The sequence below is a fragment of the Lactuca virosa genome, chromosome 3, assembly GCF_052849685.1.
Source record: "Lactuca virosa cultivar CGN04683 chromosome 3, Lactuca_virosa_CGN04683_v6, whole genome shotgun sequence".
Classification (NCBI taxonomy): domain Eukaryota; kingdom Viridiplantae; phylum Streptophyta; class Magnoliopsida; order Asterales; family Asteraceae; genus Lactuca; species Lactuca virosa.
The window spans coordinates 58,796,722-58,816,568 of NC_136428.1; the positions used below are offsets into that span (position 1 = coordinate 58,796,722).

Consider the following 19,847-nt stretch of genomic DNA (forward strand, 5'->3'; position numbering starts at 1 on the left):
CCAAATATATCCCATTTGAGAATTTTTAGGTGTGCAGTATATGTCCCTATTGCACCACCTCAACGGACAAAAATGGGTCCTCAAAGAAGGTTGGGAATATATGTTGGTTATGAGTCAGTCTCTATTATAAGATATCTTGAACCATTAACAGGTGATGTTTTCACAGCACGCCTAGCAGATTGTCAATTTGATGAGGCAAATTTCCCATCATTAGGTGGAGAAAAGAAGATTATGGAAAAGGATGTGTCATGACATGAGCCTACTTTATCATATCTTGACCCTCGCACAAAGCAATGTGACATGGAAGTTCAAAAGATAATGCATTTCCAAGAAATGGCAAATCAATTACCTGATGCATTTACTGACACAAAAAGGGTGACTAAATCATATATACCAGCTGTCAATGTTCCAGCTCGAATTGACATTCCACATGGACAATCTGATGATAAAGTCACTCAAGAGTCTAAAACACGCCTGAAGCGTGGAAGGCCATTTGGTTCTAAGGATAAGAACCCACGAAAAAGAAGAGGAACAGAAAATGCACTAGATCACGATGAAAGTGTTCCTGGAGAAACACGAATTATTCAAATTCCCCCAGGAAAGGAGGATGATGCATTAAATTATGGTCAGACAAATAGAATATGTGACCAAAATGAAACTGACAATATAGGTGCAATATTTTCTTATTCAGTTGCATGTGATATTATGAATGATGATCCCGAACCACAATCTGTCATTGAATGTCAAAGAAGAAATGATTGGGCTAAATGGAAGGAAGCTATGCAAGTTGAATTAAATTCTCTTAACAAGAGAAAAGTTTTTGGGAACATTATCCTCACACCTGAAGTTGTGAAACCATTAGGATATAGATGGATCTTCGTACGAAAAAGAAATGAGAAAGACGAAATTGTAAGATACAAGGCCAGGCTTGTTGCTCAAGGTTTCTCTCAAAGACCTGGAATTGATTATGAAGAGACTTATTCACCGGTAATGGATGCAACCACTTTCAGATATTTAATCAGCTTGGCAGTATCTAAAAATTTAGAGATGCGTCTTATGGATGTTGTTACAGCTTACTTGTATGGATCACTTGATAGTGATATCTATATGAAAATCCCTGAAGGATTTAAAATGCCTGAAGCGTTAAGTGCGAAACCCAAAGAAATGTATTCTATAAAATTACAAAGATCTTTGTATGGGTTAAAGCAATCTGGGCGCATGTGGTACAATCGTTTAAGTGATTATTTGACAAGTAAAGGTTATAAAAATAACACTATTTGTCCATGTGTATTTATTAAGAAAACAACATCTGGATATGTGATCATAGCAGTCTATGTTGATGATCTAAACATCATTGGAACGAATAAAGAAATCCTTGAAGTGATTGAACTTTTAAAGAAAGAATTTGAAATGAAAGATCTTGGAAAAACCAAATATTGTCTTGGTTTACAGATTGAGCATATGCCTAACGGAATGCTTGTGCATCAATCAAATTACACAGAAAGAGTCTTGAAACGTTTCAATATGGAAAATGCAAATCCTTTAAGCACTCCAATGGTTGTTAGATCATTAAATATTGACAAGAATCCATTTCGTCCATGCGAAGAAAATGAAGAAATCCTTGGTTCAGAAGTACCATATCTAAATGCAATTGGAGCTCTTATGTATCTTACCAATTGTACTAGACATGACATTTCTTTCGCTGTAAACTTTCTAGCAAGATTTAGTTCAGCCCCAACAAAAAGACATTGGAATGGAATCAAACATATTTTTCGATACCTTCGAGGAACTAGTGATTTAGGGTTATTTTACCCTAACAATTCAAAACAATGCTTGATTGGTTATGCAGATGCAGGTTATTTGTCTGATCCTCATAAAGCTAGATCTCAAACTGGATATGTATTCATGAATGGAGGTACTGCAATTTCCTAGCGTTCTCAAAAGCAAACACTTGTTGCCACATCCTCAAATCATGCTGAAGTAATTGCACTAAATGAAGCTAGTAGAGAATGTACATGGTTAAGATCGATGACACAACTAGTTTTAACTTCATGTGGACTTGAAAAGGATATATGTCCAACTTTAATTTATGAAGATAACTCAGCATGTGTCACTCAAATGAAAGAGGGATATATCAAGAGCGACAGGACAAAACATATACCTCCAAAGTTTTTTGAGTACACTCAAGAGCTTATAAAGAACCATCAAGTTGAAATCAAATATGTTCAATCCAGTACCAAAGCAGCAGACCTTTTTACAGGCACTTCCTACTGCAATCTTTAGGAAACATGTCCATGGCATCGGAATGCGACATGTGCATAAAATATAATGTGACGGGTGTCTAAATAAGGGGGAGTCAACTATACACTGCACTCTTTTTCCCTTCGCTAAAGTTTTTTTCTCACTGGGTTTTCTTTAGCAAGGTTTTTAATGAGGCAGTACGTCAAAGTTGAACGCTAAAATGATGTCATCCAAGGGGGAGTGTTGTAAATAATTGGTGGTGTTGTAAATAATTTGTGGATGACATAATAATTGGTGCATGGTACATTTGTCAACATTTCTAACTAGTTACAATTATATGTTAGTAAAATTTATAGTATAAATACCCCTCCATTGTAAAGAATGTGATACACCAAAAAAAACTATAAGAGATATAACTTTCATATTCTCTCTAAATATTCTTTCTTCTCAATTAAAGTTCTTATCAAAGTTTACTAGTTTGGTTTGATTTATAGTTACATTATTTACGCTTAATTCATAACATATATATATATATATATATATATATATATATATATATATATATATATATATATATATATATAATGTGTATATATAAATAAATAAAAAGAATATGCATTTACAAAAGTCATACATAGTCTTGGGGGGCTTGATGGCATATATATATATATATATATATATATATATATATATATATAATAACTAACATATTTATTTTATAATAATATGTGTATTCAATAATAACATATTATTTCCTAAACAATCTGTATATCTAATGATCATCTAGAAGAAGGAGGCATATACATGAATCAATAGGTATATGAATGATATAAGGGAAAATGACTTATAAGCCCAACGAAGTTTTCAAACCGTTCAAAAAATTCCAGTTATGTTTTGTCTGTTCAAGAAATCCCAACGAATTAACATTTTGTCTAAAAAAACCCAGCTAACTTACACTTCTCATTTAGGGTCAACCGGTTAATGAAAGTCAACGCATGACATGGCTTATGACGTGTAATTAAATATCGGAAAATGACTTGTAAGACCAATGAAATTTCAAAACCGTTCAAAAAACTCCAATCATGTTTTGTTTGTTGAAAAAAACCCAACGAACTTACACTTTTGTTCAATTCTCATTAGAGGCAACCAGATTCATTAGGTATATAACTAGTTGGCAAATGACATGGAATTATATTTAACGACATGGAATAAACAGATTAGAATTGTCCATCTGTTCGAATAAGCCCTGAACTTTTTTCTCTGGATGATCCTCTGTTCTAGATGTCCAAATCCAAGAAAGGCGTCCACATCCACAAGGGTTTTCATCATCAAATATCTTCTTTGTAGATCTTGAGTTGGATATCAACGATTGAGAAGAAGAATAAGAAGTAACTATTACAAGAGATCGAAGACAGACGTCACTCGTTTTTCTCTTCTCCAAGCCATAAATCGATATATAAAGGGCAATTCTAATCTGTTTATTCCATGTCATTAAATATAATTTCATGTCATTTGCCAACTAGTTTTATACCTAATGAATTTGGTTGCCTCTAATGAGAATTAAACAAAAGCGTAACTTCCTTGGGTTTTTTTAACAAACAAAACATGATTGATGTTTTTTGAGCGGTTTCGAAACTTCGTTGGTCTTACAAGTCATTTTCTCGATATTTAATTACACGTCATAAGCCATGTCATTCGTTGACTTTCATTAGATGGTTGACCCTAAATGAGAAGTGTAAGTTAGTTGGGGTTTTTTAGACAAAAGGTTAATTCGTTGGGTTTTTTTGAACAGATAAAACATAATAGAAGTTTTTTGAACGGTTTGAAAACTTCGTTGGACTTATAAGCCATTTTCCCATGATATAAATAGTGGTGGAGACGAAATGATTAAGATTCTACACAACTTGCTTACCCACTTGTTATTCTTGAAGGTTATAAATACAAGAACAGGGAGAGGAGGCAAAAATGTCTCATAGGTTACATTTAGATAAAAAAGAGATAAAGATAATTGCATTAGATATCAGAAAAAATGCAAAATAACAATTGCTAGGAAAAAGCATCCTACGCAAATCATAACCTTTTTTTGACAAAATCGTTCTAATCCTACCCGGGAAAGTGGCGTAAAACTTCATATAAAATATGAAGTTACCTACGGAGAATCGTCATCCGATGAATTATTACTGACTTCCTAATCCCTCATCTGTTGATTGTTTCTTGTGTTTTTACAGCTCATAGCCCCTCTAAAATGATGACGATATCCAGAAGCCTTCCTACAGGTCCGGGTCGAAACGATTTACACCCATAAAAGGAATCTTTTATTTTACGTATCATCAGAAAGATAGGTGGCTAGACAATATTGCCTGAAAAGATAGATAGATTCCCTCGTCTTACATCATTGAATCGGATAAAAATTGCTTGTTTTCTCATAGGCGTGTTGTGTCTGCCCAAAAATTGTCTCATGGAAGTGGAATTGGAAAAGGAGGCTAATCAATTTGATTAGTTCTCTTGCTAATGTTCGTCACCACTACAATAATGAGTCGATGTATTCTCACCAACCATATTCAGCTTTAAGCATTTTCCTGTACAATTTGCAATGGCCTCAAGACACCATGACTGACCTGTACGTTGAAGTTTGAACAAAATTAAACTAAAGATATTGGGGAAAAACTCAAAATCACCAAAGGCCTTAATCAAGAAACACACATTAAATACAAAACATACTTACACTGTTAATTGAATATAGTAGAAACGATGAACATTACTCAAATTTATCGGTTCTTTTAGTATCCCTAATTCTTGGAACAACAACCAACAAGACAACACTCAAAACAAAACCAGTTCCAAAACCAGTCCATACAGGCAAACCAATCATCGTCTCTTCCTCCTCCTCATCCTCCTCAGATTCTTGTTTTTCCAACAGATCTTCAACTTCGCGACAGTTTAAAACAAATTCACCACATAAACCCGGGTTCCCTTCAAAGCTAGAGCTTGAAAAGGTCGAAAATTGTCCTCCGGAAGGAATAATCCCTGTAAGATTATTATACGCGACACTAAACTTGGACAACATCCCCAATCTCACCAAAGATACAGGTATCTCCCCACACAAATCATTATGAGACAAATCAATACTCTCAATGCTGCTCAAATTCGCTAAATTTTCTGGAATACTACCCGATAACTCGTTATATTTCAGATTCAAAATATGTAAGTTTTTCAGATTCCCAAACTCTGGTGAGATTTCTCCGGTCAGAAAGTTGTTACTCAGATCTAAAGTTGGCGGGAATCGAATTCCGTAGCTGTAATATAAAACTTTCCCGTTCATGGCTCGCCTCATGAATATAGGAAAGTCGAGGAAAACTTCAAACGAGATGTTATGGGATCGGAGACCCGGTAATTGAGTTAGGGTTTTTGGAATCTTTCCATCTAAAAAGTTGTTCGATAAATCAAGGTAAACGATAGATGATAAGTTTCCTAAAAAGGGTGGAATTGGTCCGTTTAATTGGTTCCATGACAAATCCAAGATCCTGAGTTTTGTTAATCCGTTTAACCAATTGGGGATTTTACCGGTGAGTTTGCAGTTTGGGATCACGAGGGTTTTGAGCGATTTGAATTGTATATTGGAATCAGATGGGATTTCTTCATTGTCAAAGCTTCCACCAAGGACTAAGGTGGTTAGATTCGGGCAATGTTGAAGAACATTTAGGGAACCCGAGAGGTTGTTCAACTTGCACATTGAGAGTGAAAGATAAGATAAAGATTCGAATCTTTTGAAGGTTTCTGGGATTTGTCCAGTGAGATTGTTCCCACCAAGATCGATCATTTTTAATTTTGGGCAGGCGGGAAGATTATCAGGAATGGTGCCCAGAAATTTGTTATCGGCTAAATCAAGAAACGTAAGGCTTATCATTGCTGAGCAGTTTATATCGATTGAACCAATGAGCGAATTGTTTCTTAAGATAAGCGAAGAAATGCTTCCGGAATTCAACAATGACGGGGGTATCCTACCAAAAAGATTGTTCGAATGAGCAGCGAAATAGCTTAAATTTGGAAATGTATGAAAGAAATCAGGTAGATTTCCTGAAATTAGATTCAAGGAAACATCGAAGTAAACAAGATTTGAAGGATTAGTATTGTGTAGCTGACCGATTATATTGTTATCTTGGAGAGATAATCGAAGCAATCTAGGTAACTTGAACAGATATTCTGGTATGATCCCAGAAACGAGATTTGCATCTAGGCAAAGATGTTCTAAGAAGCTACAATTCTCAAATTCTGGTGGGATCTCGCCATTAAAGTAATTCACCCCTAATTTAAGCTCCTTAACTCCAGTGGAGTTGATGCACAAGCCTGGTGCGATTGGACCTTCGAGGTTATTATCAGAAAGGTCTAACAATTGGATCGAAGGTAAGTTTACGCTTGATGGGAACGACCCAGAAAACTCATTGGCACTCAAATCGAGAATTTCCAAATGGGGCAAGTGAAAGAGTGAAGTGAGAAGATTGCCTTTGAGTAGATTACGAGAGAGATTTAGGGTTCTAAGTTGGTTTAAACTAGCCAGTGAATCAGCCAAAGTACCGACTAATCTTTTTCGTGACAGTTCCAATTTGACAACCTTACCGGAGGAATCGCAAGTAATACCATCCCAATCACAGCAATTGGAAGAATTCGAGGTCCATCCATCAATGGCGGTTTCCATTCCGTTCATGAAACGCTTCAATATCATGGAATCATTCGAATTGCAGGTGGAATTGAGCTGAGCTTCTACTGAAATCCCGAAAACTATAACAGTCACACATAACCCAAAGACATTCATCTCCAAGATTACAACAAGAAAATTTCAATGAAATCAATTTGAACAGATGGATTACATCCCATCACCTAAAGAAAAAGAGCAATCAAGATTTGATTTTTGCAGGGTAGAAAAACTTCAAAGTGTGGGAATTACGGAATTCGTCGACGCTATGCATCAGAAAGGAGGTGCAAGTAGCGTGCGTTTGACAGTTGCAGAAACAGAGGGGTCTGCTTTCTGTCAATGGAGGTCAAATTCATGGGGAATTGAGAATCTAATCTTCTTGGAGTATGCAACCACTGTTCTTTTTGTATTAACTCGACATTCATATATGCTATACACGTGAATCATCCTCAAAGACAACATGGAAATATTAAAATAAGTAAGGCTAACTATACAAGAGAGTGTTATTATTCTGAATGGTGATTTAAATAAGCCTAGGAACGTTAAACAATAACTTGACTAAAAAAAGAAAGTAACGTGGACTAAGAGACCTAAAAAAACTCCCGACAAAAAAATGTTAGTTAACCAGTTTGAATCATTCTTCAAAACCCTCCTTTGATTCAAAACTAGTAATGAACGTATGATTTTTCATATGTTCAAACATCTCTTGTGAGAATGCTTTGGTGAGTATATCAGCTAGTGGTCAGTTGTGCACATTTGTATATCGATTTCTTGTTTTGCAACAAGTTCTCGTATAAAATGGTGTTTCATTTCATTATGTTTTGTTCTTCCGTACATAATTGAATTCTTAGCCAAGGCCATAACAGATAATTCAAAAGTGGCTTGAACTTGTTCTCGATTAAAATTCGTTAAGAAGCATTCTTAAACATACCACTTGGCAAGTAGCTTTTGTAGTTGCTACATATTCACCTTCATTGGATGATAAGGTTATAATTATTTAACCACCCCAATTTAAATATTTTATTTATGTTATTGTTAATCATGATTTTTTTTTATTTTTTTTTTTTATTTTAGTCATTTAATTTTTTTAAGTGTTTATTTTAGTCATTATATGTTTAAATTTTAAACTACAATTAGTCTATGCACTTATTTAAAAATTTTGTTTTGATCATTCTATTTTTTTATTATCATTTATAAAAAAAATAAAAATAAAAACTCTTTTTTTTTCTTTTTATCCACAACAAAATTTGTTACATTAATTATTATAGAGTAAATAATACGAATGATACCAATGATCTCTTGATTATAACCAATGTTCTAAATAACGTAAGGCGTGTGACTTGGCGGTAATGTCAAGCCTCAAGCTTTCCTGAGTCTTGGCGAGCCACGTCGTTTGTAAGGCGTGACATAAGGCGGCAATTTTGTATATAATTAATATTTTTATATGTATTTTCAACTATTATTCATTTTTATACGCATATATGAGTTAAGGCGGCGTTTTGGTAAAGCTTGGCGGCAGGTACAAGCCTTGGAGTCGTGGCGCGCCATGGCTCCGTCATGGCGATCTTTTTAGAACCTTGATTATAACATGTATTTAGTCTAACTTTGATCCATATGACTTCATAAAAATCAATTTTGTCCTCCATCTATCACTTTTTCCATCAAAGGCCCCTCACAATAACTTCCGTTATTGCAAGATTTGTTTTATTTGATAGTTATTAATAAAAACAAATTTATAATTTATTAATATTATTTATTTTAATTTTTTATTAATATCTTTTTGGATAATAAATATAATAAAAATAATAACAAAAACAATAATAGTTATAAGCTAATAATAACGCTAGTAATCTAGATAACAAAGACAACATAACACAAACGCAACATGCAAAACAATTAAAAAAGACAATAAAAAACATAACAATTTCATTGCAACTAGCAATGAAATGGGGTACATATAGAAGGGTGTTACTGTTACTATTTTACATGGCATGTCCCTAGAAAATACTCATTTATTTGTGAAGACTATTTCAACAATATAATTCAATCACTATATTACTTTTGATCAGATTTTATAAGAACCGAATATAAGTTTGTTATGTTGGACATTACTTTTCTATCATTATGATGAAACCACATATCTGAGTGCCTACTATTCTACAATATAAGGCAAACACGTATGTTGTTATCGTGAAAACTGATTTACAATGAATGTATTAAGTGCCTACTATTCTACCATTATGATGTAACCACATATCACAATTTAACCACTACATGCCTAAATCCCACCAAATATACAATGCATTTGTGCAATATATAAATATCTTAAGTATCTAATAAATAATAAAAAGAAAATGCTTTTGAATAATAAAAATGATAACCCTAATAATAAATAAAAAAAGCAATAATTTGCTAATAACAATAATAACGTTCCCCGTTCCAAAAAAATAAAAAATAACAATAATAACGTTAATACTACTACTATAATAAACTTAATACTCTAATAAGAAGAAGAAGAAGAAGAAAAAGAAGAAAATTAAAAGATAAAAAATGTCATCATTGTTTTTAATGCTTCTAAAAAACGCGTCATGGCACGCCTCAATGCGTGTCATGGCGCGAGACGTGGTGTAGCCGTTACGAAAACGTCAAAAGCGGATTTGTTAAGCGTGACGCCCAAATAACATGTCAAGGCGCGCCTTATCGCGATATGGTTCGAGTTTTTTTTGTTTTTTGTTTTTTTGATTTTTTTTTGGGGCCTAAAATAATTGAGTTTTTGTTAACTTTTTATATTAAATACTAATATAACACTTCTAAAAACTTGATATACTTGATAAAAGCAAGAATTATATGATTTATCTCTTTTAATATATATAAAATAATCACGCATTGAAAAACGTCATGGCTCGCCAAGACTTGTCATTGCTTAACTTTTACCTTGCCGCCAAGTCACGGCTCACGTTATTTAGAACCTTGGTTTTTAGAAACTAATTTTTCAAAATGTCTCACGTTGAATAGATCTTTTTTTTTTCAATTTTACACTTTTATCCAAGATTTTAAATTTTATTACAATTTTGTATGAATTTAAAATTTTGTTACAAAACCTCCCGAAAATTAGTTTTTTTTTTTTTTTTTTTTTTTTTTTTTTTTTTTTTTTTTGCAAATTTATTTTTCTACAACTATTTTTTATAATGGTTTATAAGAACTTTTTGTTAACTTTTTTCCAAATATTTTTTAAAATTATTTTATAATATTTTTTTATCTTTTTCTTTAACTTTTGTATTGCCTCATATAAATTATCAATCCATTTTTTTCTCATTGATTATGCGGCACTTGGATTTGATGAAATTAAAAATATGATTTAAAATTAGAGGAAATAATAAAACAATAATTAATCATTGTTTTAGTATTTCCTCTAATTTTAAATCGTATTTGTTATTTCGTCAAATCCAAATGTCTCATAATTATCGAGAAAATTGGTTTGTTAATGTATATGATGCAATTCAAAAGTTGAAAAAAGAATAAGAAAATGTTGTAAATAAAATTAAAATTTTTGGAAAAAAAAAATTAAGAAAAAAGTCTTAGAAAGTCATAAGAAAAAAAAATTATGGTCAATTCTTAACAAAAATTTAAATTCTGACCAAATTTGTAATTAAAATTAAAATCTTGGTGAAAATGTAAAGTTTAAAAGAGAGTGAAATATTCAATTCGAGTTTCGAGATAGCAGGTAGTCATACAGAAAACATGAGTTGGTTACCTTTTAAAATATAAAATTATATTCAAATATAAAATTGTGGTGTAATTGGGCTACAACACAAGGATGTTTCGTTTTTGGGTTCGTATTCGAAAAATCTAACGAAATAGAATAAACATGAATACAAACGACTAACTATAATCATTTTCTTCCCATAAAGCTAAAATAGTATTAGGTTTGTGCTTTCTACAACTCTCATTTATAAATGTTAGTTACTAATAATACTATTCATATACTTCAACATAATATGATTCTAAACTATTAACTCATCCTTGACTTAATAAGCATACAAGACACCCAATTTCTTTAGCAATGAATCTTTCAAATTCTCAGCTGCAACCTCTTTTCCTTTTACCTTCACAAACAGATCAAATAGTGTCACTTATGACTTAACAATAAACAAACTTATTCGCTTCGAAAATATTCCATCTTAATTCTTACCTCTACTTTGAGAATGTTCAAGACTTGGCCATTACAAGTGGTGACGTGGATATCAACTACTTCAAGTCTCAACGAGTCAACAATCTCCATAGTCCTCAAACATTCCCCTCGTTTTTTACCACAAACTATTTTAACCAAAAATTCTTTAGCCCCAATTTGATGTACTTCCACTTTAACCTTCATAAAAACAAGAGGATGAATTAGGGCATCTAATCTTTATACTCCATAAACAGATAATATCTAAATAAGCATTATTCACCTCGGTTTTAGTATGCCCTTTTGTTACAGGCGAGGGTTGATTTGCTCTTTTCTGTTTGCAGACCTCTACTTCATCTTCATGAGATTTTAAATCATCTTCTTCTAATCCCTTAAGTTCATCTTCAAGTTCTAAAACTTTCTTTTGCAGCTCTTTTATATACTCGATTGCATCTCCAACTATGGAAGCTCTATCCATCTGATCAACATTTTCGAGATTAGTTATACACCAAGAACCAAATAAAAATTCATGAAATTTACAAAACGAAACCTTTGAGATCTTGGGGACTAAAGCGCGTAGAGCAAAGAGACCATCTTTGATTCGGTTTCTTCGGTTCCTTTCAGCCATAAGACTATTCGATTGGTGATGTTTTTTCCCAGTTTTCTGTTTAGTTTTTGCCTATTCTTTTGCTTCCCCAGAAATATCATAGCCCAACAGGTTTATTGGTTGATTAACATCTGATTGAGTTGGTGAAACTTGAGTTGAATCCACTGAAACAAGTGATGAATTTTCACTCCATGGGTATGAAACATTTGGTGATGCTTCAATTTTTGGGTTCAAAATGTGTTGTGCAGAAAAGGTATTGAATTGTGTCGTAAGCATCTCTATCATGATTTCATCTCTCGGGACCTAAAAACAGCCAGTGATTCATGTTAGATTAATGCGAAATTGCTTCTAGATTGTTTGCGACTTACTTGTCTGGATGTGTAGAGCTCAATCAGACCACCATTAAAAGGAATCAAAACTTGGGTTCCAAGGGTATCCTGTTAAGTAACACGAAAATGTTATGAATTCGGAATTTGTGTTTTGAATACTGATCATTGCATACTCACATGAATCCAAGCTGGTTGAGCCGACATTGCAACTTCTCCATGGATCCTGATCGAGGATTTCCGACGTTAAAATTTAGAGCGATTTCCTTGAACAATAGAACAACGAATAATAAAATAGATGATTGATTACCCAGAATAGAGTGGCAAATGAAAAGGAATCTTAGCTAGTTTCTCGCAAGCTTTTGTCTTCAAAGAGTGTTTGATGTAAGTATCTCTGCATAATTGAGGAAAATGTTGCTTTGTTGCATCAATTTCCTCTTTGACATTTCTACAAACACCTTGGCTACCATTACAACAACAACCAGTCCACTCAATGTACCTGAAATAAACTCAAACCCCTGATATTTTACAGGTAATCAAACAAAAATCAAATGTGTTCATCTGTTTAGATAATATATAATACCTAGAAGGATCATCACTAAATTGCCAAGCAATGCAGTAGTCCCATGCCATCGTCTCTACAATAGGTCTTAGCCACTCTAACGCTCTCATCTTCAAAAAGATCGATTAAATTGTCTTTCTCGTTCTTCCTTTTTTGTTCTAAATGAAATTTCAATAACTTTTCTGAATTGGGTATCATTCAAATCAGCATAAAATGTCACTCCAAGAGGAATCTGATACTCTCTGTATATGTACTATGAGCGTGGAACTGAAAACAATATTGAAATTATTCCTTTCCCTTGATTGCCTTCTCTCCGGTGAAGCCCTTCTCTTTTTGACCAAACAAGACCAAAAGATATAGCTCTAAAGTTTTAAGTTTAAGTAAATATCAGTTTGTTAATTGTTTGAAATAAATAGATTTAATATTAAATCTTTAACACATAATCTAAATACAAATAAGAAACAAAAAAAAAAAAAAAAAAAGTTCTCACGAAAGGCAAAACATTTAAAACCGGTTGTTTAATCATAATTAAAAAATTAGGCATTTAAATGTTCTAGGTTTTTTTTTAAAGAAATTATAGTTTCTGATATTTTGTTAAATTTCAATAAGTAAAATGTTAGTTATAGACTTTTTCAACAAAGTTAGTTATGAGAAAGCAACTGTTACTTTAAAAAATAATAGGAAAAGCGAGCATATTTGCAGGGGTGAAAAGGTAATTTTGGTAGCATTGGATATCTTTTGTACGATTTGTAATCGGTTAATTCCGTACTAAGTATTATGACTTGATAAGGTAAGATACTTTTTGAAATGTACACATTTAGTCCTTATTCTTTTTTTTTGTAAAATAAACCCTTATACTTTATTAATATGTACATATTAGGTCCTTTTCACCGGATTCTACAGGTTTTGCTGACGTTGAATGGTTTATTTTACAAAAAAAAAAAAGAATAAGGACTAAATGTGTACATTTCAAAAAATATCTTACCCTATCAAGTCATTTTCCCTTTCTTTTATTTTGTTGAAATGAAATACCCAGGTGGCATCCACATATCCACAACGAGATTTTTCCAACTTTTATTCATCATGAAAAAGAGGGAGAACCCCGATCTCCGGCGACTCCTTTGTGTGTTCCTACACATCACTGGTAGCAAGGAGGAATGATGGCAAAAACAACAAGGTCGAAGGGGGAGACAGGAGGAAGTAGAGATGGTAGTTGGCGGCGAGGAGCTGCTCTGGTAGCCCCCTCGTCGATTCTTTCTTCTTTTTCTGGCAACATATCTCAAAGATGGAGGTAAAGAGAGACAGATCGGAGAAACACAACAGGTAAAGGGTGTTTGGTTGTTGATGTTCGACCGGAAGGAAGAGAGACGAGAAAGAGAAGGGTCGCCGCCCTTTTCTTGTTGCTGGAGGATCACCCACCTCCGGTGACTAAGCTAATTAATTGTTATTTAGTGCCACTTGTGCTTCCACATCAGCAAAACCTGTAGAATCCGGTGAAAATGACCTAATGTGTACATATTAATAAAGTATAAGAGTTTATTTTACAAAAAAAAAAAGAATAAGGACTAAATGTGTACAATTCAAAAAGTATCTTACCCTATCAAGTCATTTTCACTAAAAGAAAATCCGTATATGACCGGTATACCGGGTATAGCCGGTTACAAGGATTGCATTGTTACAAAAAATAAAGTATAAGGGTTTATTTTACAAAAAATAAAAAAAATAAGAAGTAAATGTGTACATTTCAAAAAGTATCTTACCCTATCAAGTCATTTTCCCACTAAACAAACAGATATTTCATAATTATGTAACTAAAGTTGGATTAAACCCCAAAAATCAGGAGTAATGTACTTTTCGTAAAAACGTCTACATTTGAAATTAGGGCCCAGGTTATTGAAGAAAATGGAAAATGACTTATTAAGGTAACTATCTTTTTTTTGTACAAATCTAGGTAACAAACTTGTTGGAAGTGTTCACATATAACCATTATGACCTGATGTAGCAGGTTAAATCCTAGATGTGAACATTTTCAATGAGTTCGTTACCTAGATTTGTACAAAAAAAATAGTTACCTAAATATGAACATAACGAAAAGTAAGAGTAATTACACGAATGGTCCCTGTGGTTTCGAGGAATTTGTTTTTTTGCCCCTAACTTATTTTTTTAACTCGGATGGTCTATACTGTTTATTTTTGTTGCACGTTTGATCCCTGTCTTACCTAAAAAGACTATTGTGCCCTTATTAATTTATTTTTTAATTAATTTTCTTATTTATGTATTTATTTTTTATATATTTAAAAAAAATAATTTATTTTGTTGCACGTTCGTTACCTAGGCCAGTGTTGGGCGACAAACCTTACCTACATCAAAACTGGCGCCTGAAAACGCCAAGACAGGCGAATTAGTCATTATCAAGCATGGTTGTAACGGCTCACTTAGAGACTAACTTCATCAAATATTTCGGTATATTTATACAAATATTGACTATACTAAAAACATACATCGATACACGGGATTTTATGATTACGATACTTTTGTAAGCAGAAAATATCGGATTTTCTACGATAAATACATTTATACACTACCTTCTACTTACAACAGAAAATACAGGATTTTATCTGGATTACATTTTTGTTTATCTATACATTCCAAAAGCAGCAAACACACATGCTTTAATACTTGATTTTGACACATTACTTTCAAACTACTTTACAGAAAATATCGGATTTTCTGGTGTTTTACGAACCATACAAAACTTTTCATTCAAACATGCTTATGAACTTACCAACATTATATATTTTGACGTTTTCAAAATAACTTGTATTCTCAGGGACTCGTTAAGCGGAAGAATCAACAAGAATATGGGATTTTGTTTTGTATACTGTTAAACATCATACATTGAATGTTTTGGTCATGTAATTTAAAAGATTATACTCGATGTAAATAATGACAGTTGTATTATATTATGCATGGTGATGATGATGTTATATTTCATTTATATTCACTGTAATGATATTTCAAGATGAAGTCACGCACAAGCCCCCAGACGTTTCCGCCGTCTGGTTCGGGGGTGTGACAGATGAAGAGACAGTGGGTTGGTGACCGGATAGCCCCAAATTAAATTTCTCAAATGTGGTTTCAGGTTTACGGTGAGGATATATATATATATATATATATATATATATATATATATATATATATATATATATATATATATATATATATATGTGGGGTCTATTAATTTTTTTAATATATAAAAAATAAATACATAAATAAAAAATTTAATTAAAAAATAAATTAATAAGGGCACAGTAGTCTTTTTAGGTAAGACAGGAACCAAACGTGCAACAAAAATAAACAATAGGGACCATCCGAGTTAAAAAAAATAAGTTAGGGACAAAAAACACAAATTCCACGAAAACACAGGGACCATTCGTGTAATTTACTCTTACTTTTTGTTCATATTTGGGTAACTATTTTTTTGTACACATCTAGGTAACGAACTTGTTGAAAGTGTTCACATCTAGGATTTAACCTGCTACAGCAGGTCATAATGGTCATATGTGAACACTTCCAACAAGTTTGTCACCTAGATATGTACAAAAAAAGATAGTTACCCAGATGTGAACATACCGAATAGTTAATTACCTTAATAAATCATTTTCCCTTGAAGAAAAAGGTGAAACTCACACAGTTTAGTAAACCGATAACAAGTTTACAAATAATGTAGTAGGGTTGTGCAACCAATCAATCAACTTCGATGTCAGCTTAATGTTTCTATTAAATAAATAAATAAAAACTATTGTAAAATGATATATCATATAATTTTTTTTTTGTTTTTAAACAAAATTGCAAAAATGGTCCCTTGGTTAGGTGGAAATTGTCAGTTTTGGCCAAAAATGTTTGGACTAGCATTCATGGTCCAAAGTTTTTCATTTTCTTGCCACTTTGGTTCAATTAACTTTAAACTTTTTTGTAACAATGATTTTGCCCTTGGTTTTTGTTTTTTCAATTTTTTTTATTTAAATACTTTATAATTAAAGGAAAAATAAAAAAGAAAATACATTTCTCTCTCTCTCTCTCTCTCTCTCTCTCTCTCTCTCGAATAAGCTCTGATTCATATCCTCTCGTAAAACCCTAGATCTACAATCATCACTACAGTCGTTACTTTCCACTAGCTATCAGTTTCTTGACCCCGTCGAACCATCAAAACTATCGCTAGACCTCCACCTCCACCTCCACCTCCACAACCACCATTACTACACCACTATCCGGTTTCTTTGTATCTCAATTTATGTCCCTCTTTAGAGAATATTCAATCTGAAACCGCCACCATCTATTTCACGTCCAACATTCAGCTCCACTACCACCGTCTTTCTCTCCTCTTTAGAAACTCCTCACCATCACTCGGCTGAGATAAAGCTCGAAGTCGCCAGAGCACAACAAACCCTAGGGTCGCCGTCATCTTCAGATCTCTAAAGACGAAGCTTCTGTTTGCAGCGACTCAACCATCGTCATCATCGAGTTGTAGATCGGAGCATCGGTGGTTTCGAGTTGGTAGGGTTTGTAGCGTCGCCGGATCTGGAATGTTGACGAATCTATGGATCCGTCGTCCTCCCTCCCAAACGATGTTGAGGGTTAGGGTTTCTAATGGTGGCGAGTTTTAGGGTTTCTAATGGTAGTAGCGGCAATTTTGAACTCAACTTCGTTCAAAGATGAATGGCAACTTTTTAGATCGGAAGTGAGAACGATAGACCTGAGGCGTTCCGGCATAAAGGGCCCTCTCTTCGTTCAAAGACAAAGGGCAACAACAAGAGGATTTTCGTCGGTGACGATGGCTTTCAGAAGCATTAATGAGATGGTGGTTACGACAGTTGTTGCCGGAAAATCGATGCTGGTGGCGGTGTTGAACTAGTGGCAATGGTTTACGGTGGTTGCGGGAAAATCCGTCTGGTGGCGGTGGTTTCCAATAGGTTATGGTATATGTTTTATTAAAGATGTGAGTTCATTACTGGTATTGATTTTGAAGATGAACATGTATATAGATTTTTTTTTGTAACTGTATGTTTTATTGATTTATGTGAGCTCATTACTGGTATTGATTTTTTGTATGACCTTTATAAATATTAGAAACAATATGAAGTTTTATGGGTTTGTTCTTGACTTTATGAGAGAGAGAGAGAGAGAGAGAGAGAGAGAGAGAGAGAGAGAGAGAGAGAGAGAGAGAGAGAGAGAGAGAGAGAGAGAGATGTATTTTCTTTTTTATTTTTCTTTTAATTATAAAACTATTTAAATAAATAAAAAACCAAAAGCAAAAACAAATAGCAAAATCGTCATTACAAAAAAGTTTAAAGTAAATTGGACCAAAGTGTCAACAAAATGAAAACTTTTTGACCATGAGTGTTAGTCCAAACATTTTTGTACAAGAACTAGGTTGAGCGGAACAGAACCGGACAAAATAGAATTGGACCGGACAGAACTAGAATGGATTGGTTGTATAGCGTTTTGGTAGAACTCGAACACCATAGAACATAATGCTAAAATTACCAATTTGTCCTTAATTTCTTCTAATATTCTTTTACCATATAATTATTATAACTATAAACCAACATATTATCTTATATTTTGATATTATTTAATTAATTAATTAATCAATCAATTAATTAAAGCAAACACAGATTTTAATGGCACCTATCTATGTATCGATCGGTTCTTCATCCATTGCAAAATAGATATATCTTTCAATGGCACATATCTATGTATCCATTGGTTCTTCATCCCCTGCAAAATAGATATATCAGTTCTTCGTTTTCATTTCTACTATCATCGTGGTAGGCCTTCTTTCTTGCAACACCTCTGCTTTTCTGGCGGTTTTTGCAACTATACAGTTCTGACGGTTGCTTTTTCGATGTTTGTTGCTTAAACCATCTCCATTAAATATCTTTTGTTTACTTTTAATTTAACACCTCCATCTTCGGGCAAAAGCAACCCACATGGCAGTCTCACTTCGTCTCCGGTAAGATCTCCGGTAGTTCAACAAGTCATCAACCAGTTGCAACTTTTCTTCGCCAGACCTACATCTCCTACAAAAAGTAACCCGCCTGGCAGTCTACACATCATTCCGACGAGATCTCCGGTGGTGAAGGTTAGATAATCAAACTTTTACAGGGTAGATGAAAGGAGTGTGGAACATTAGATAGAAAACGGAATGAGTTTTTAGTCAGTTTATTTTCTGTTCTACTGTGTTTCGCCCTTTTGGGTAGGACTAAAATGAAGTAAATTAATCCCATTTGACTAGGTCAATAACCGATTTTGTTCCAGTCCAATGTGTGTCAAACGCCACTTCAAAGCATCCTTCTTCTGTCCAGTCCCATGAAACAAATGTTACCTAATAGTTAAAAGTAACTATAAATCAAGAGATAAATTTACTTTTATTTTTATCAGGAACTCATGAGTGGTAGTAGCTATTAAGACATGAGGTTCTAATATATATCTATGTTTAAAATTATTAGAATGTTTTATAATAAATTGACATAAGAATTATTAATCAACTTATAGGTATTTAAATAAAATATATTTTTAAATATTTTAATTATATTATTATATTTTACGCAATGCAAATATATTCGTCTAATTTAAATAAATCACAGGCACATAAGTGGTAATTTTGAGTTTCTTTCATATAAAAATGTAGAAAGTGGATATAAATTTGGAAAGTTTATCCTATCAATCTTTATAAGATTTAAATTTTATATAAAAGTTGCAACAAAAACATAAAATATATTTAAAAAATTACTGATCATCCTGTCTTATATCCAATGTTTTAAAAACCGGTTTTTTAGTTGAACCGGTATGATGACCGGTTCCCGGTTCAACCGATTTAACCGGTTCGACCGTCGGGTTAACCGGTTTCTATAATATTAATTTTTTTTCTTATTTTTCTATACATACATACATATATAAATCATGAATTTGATGTTTAAAAGTTCAAACATTAAAAATACATATAAAAATAAGTTGTGGATCAATTCAAATACATTAAAATAACACATAACCATAAATTTTAGTGTTTTACATCAATCCATATACATCAAAAAGAAAATAAAATATAATACCGAAACAAAATATAGTTTTAGATGAATACAAACACATCAAAAAACTTTATAACATTTATCATATGTTTTTATTTAGAGAAAACTAAATAGATTTGAAAAAATCATCAAAGTTTATTATACAAATGATTCATTTCC

The 19,847-nt window shown here is 32.9% G+C and overlaps 2 pseudogenes across 2 annotated transcripts; both read right to left on the reverse strand.

Annotated features, from left to right (window-relative positions):
* Nucleotides 1-4,134: 4,134 nt before the first annotated feature.
* Nucleotides 4,135-7,356, reverse strand: LOC145165777 (phytosulfokine receptor 1 pseudogene; annotated as a pseudogene). The gene is made up of 2 exons (XR_013740191.1): nt 4,967-7,356; nt 4,135-4,859 (listed from the first exon to the last, which is right to left on the reverse strand). The product of XR_013740191.1 is annotated as a phytosulfokine receptor 1 pseudogene (transcript).
* Nucleotides 7,357-10,839: 3,483 nt separating this feature from the next.
* On the reverse strand, nt 10,840-13,005 carry LOC145162336 (transcription factor bHLH90-like; annotated as a pseudogene). Its single transcript, XR_013739044.1, has 8 exons — nt 12,619-13,005; nt 12,346-12,534; nt 12,216-12,261; nt 12,078-12,146; nt 11,653-12,012; nt 11,386-11,580; nt 11,127-11,303; nt 10,840-11,040 (listed from the first exon to the last, which is right to left on the reverse strand). The product of XR_013739044.1 is annotated as a transcription factor bHLH90-like (transcript).
* Between the last annotated feature and the right edge of the window lie 6,842 nt (nt 13,006-19,847).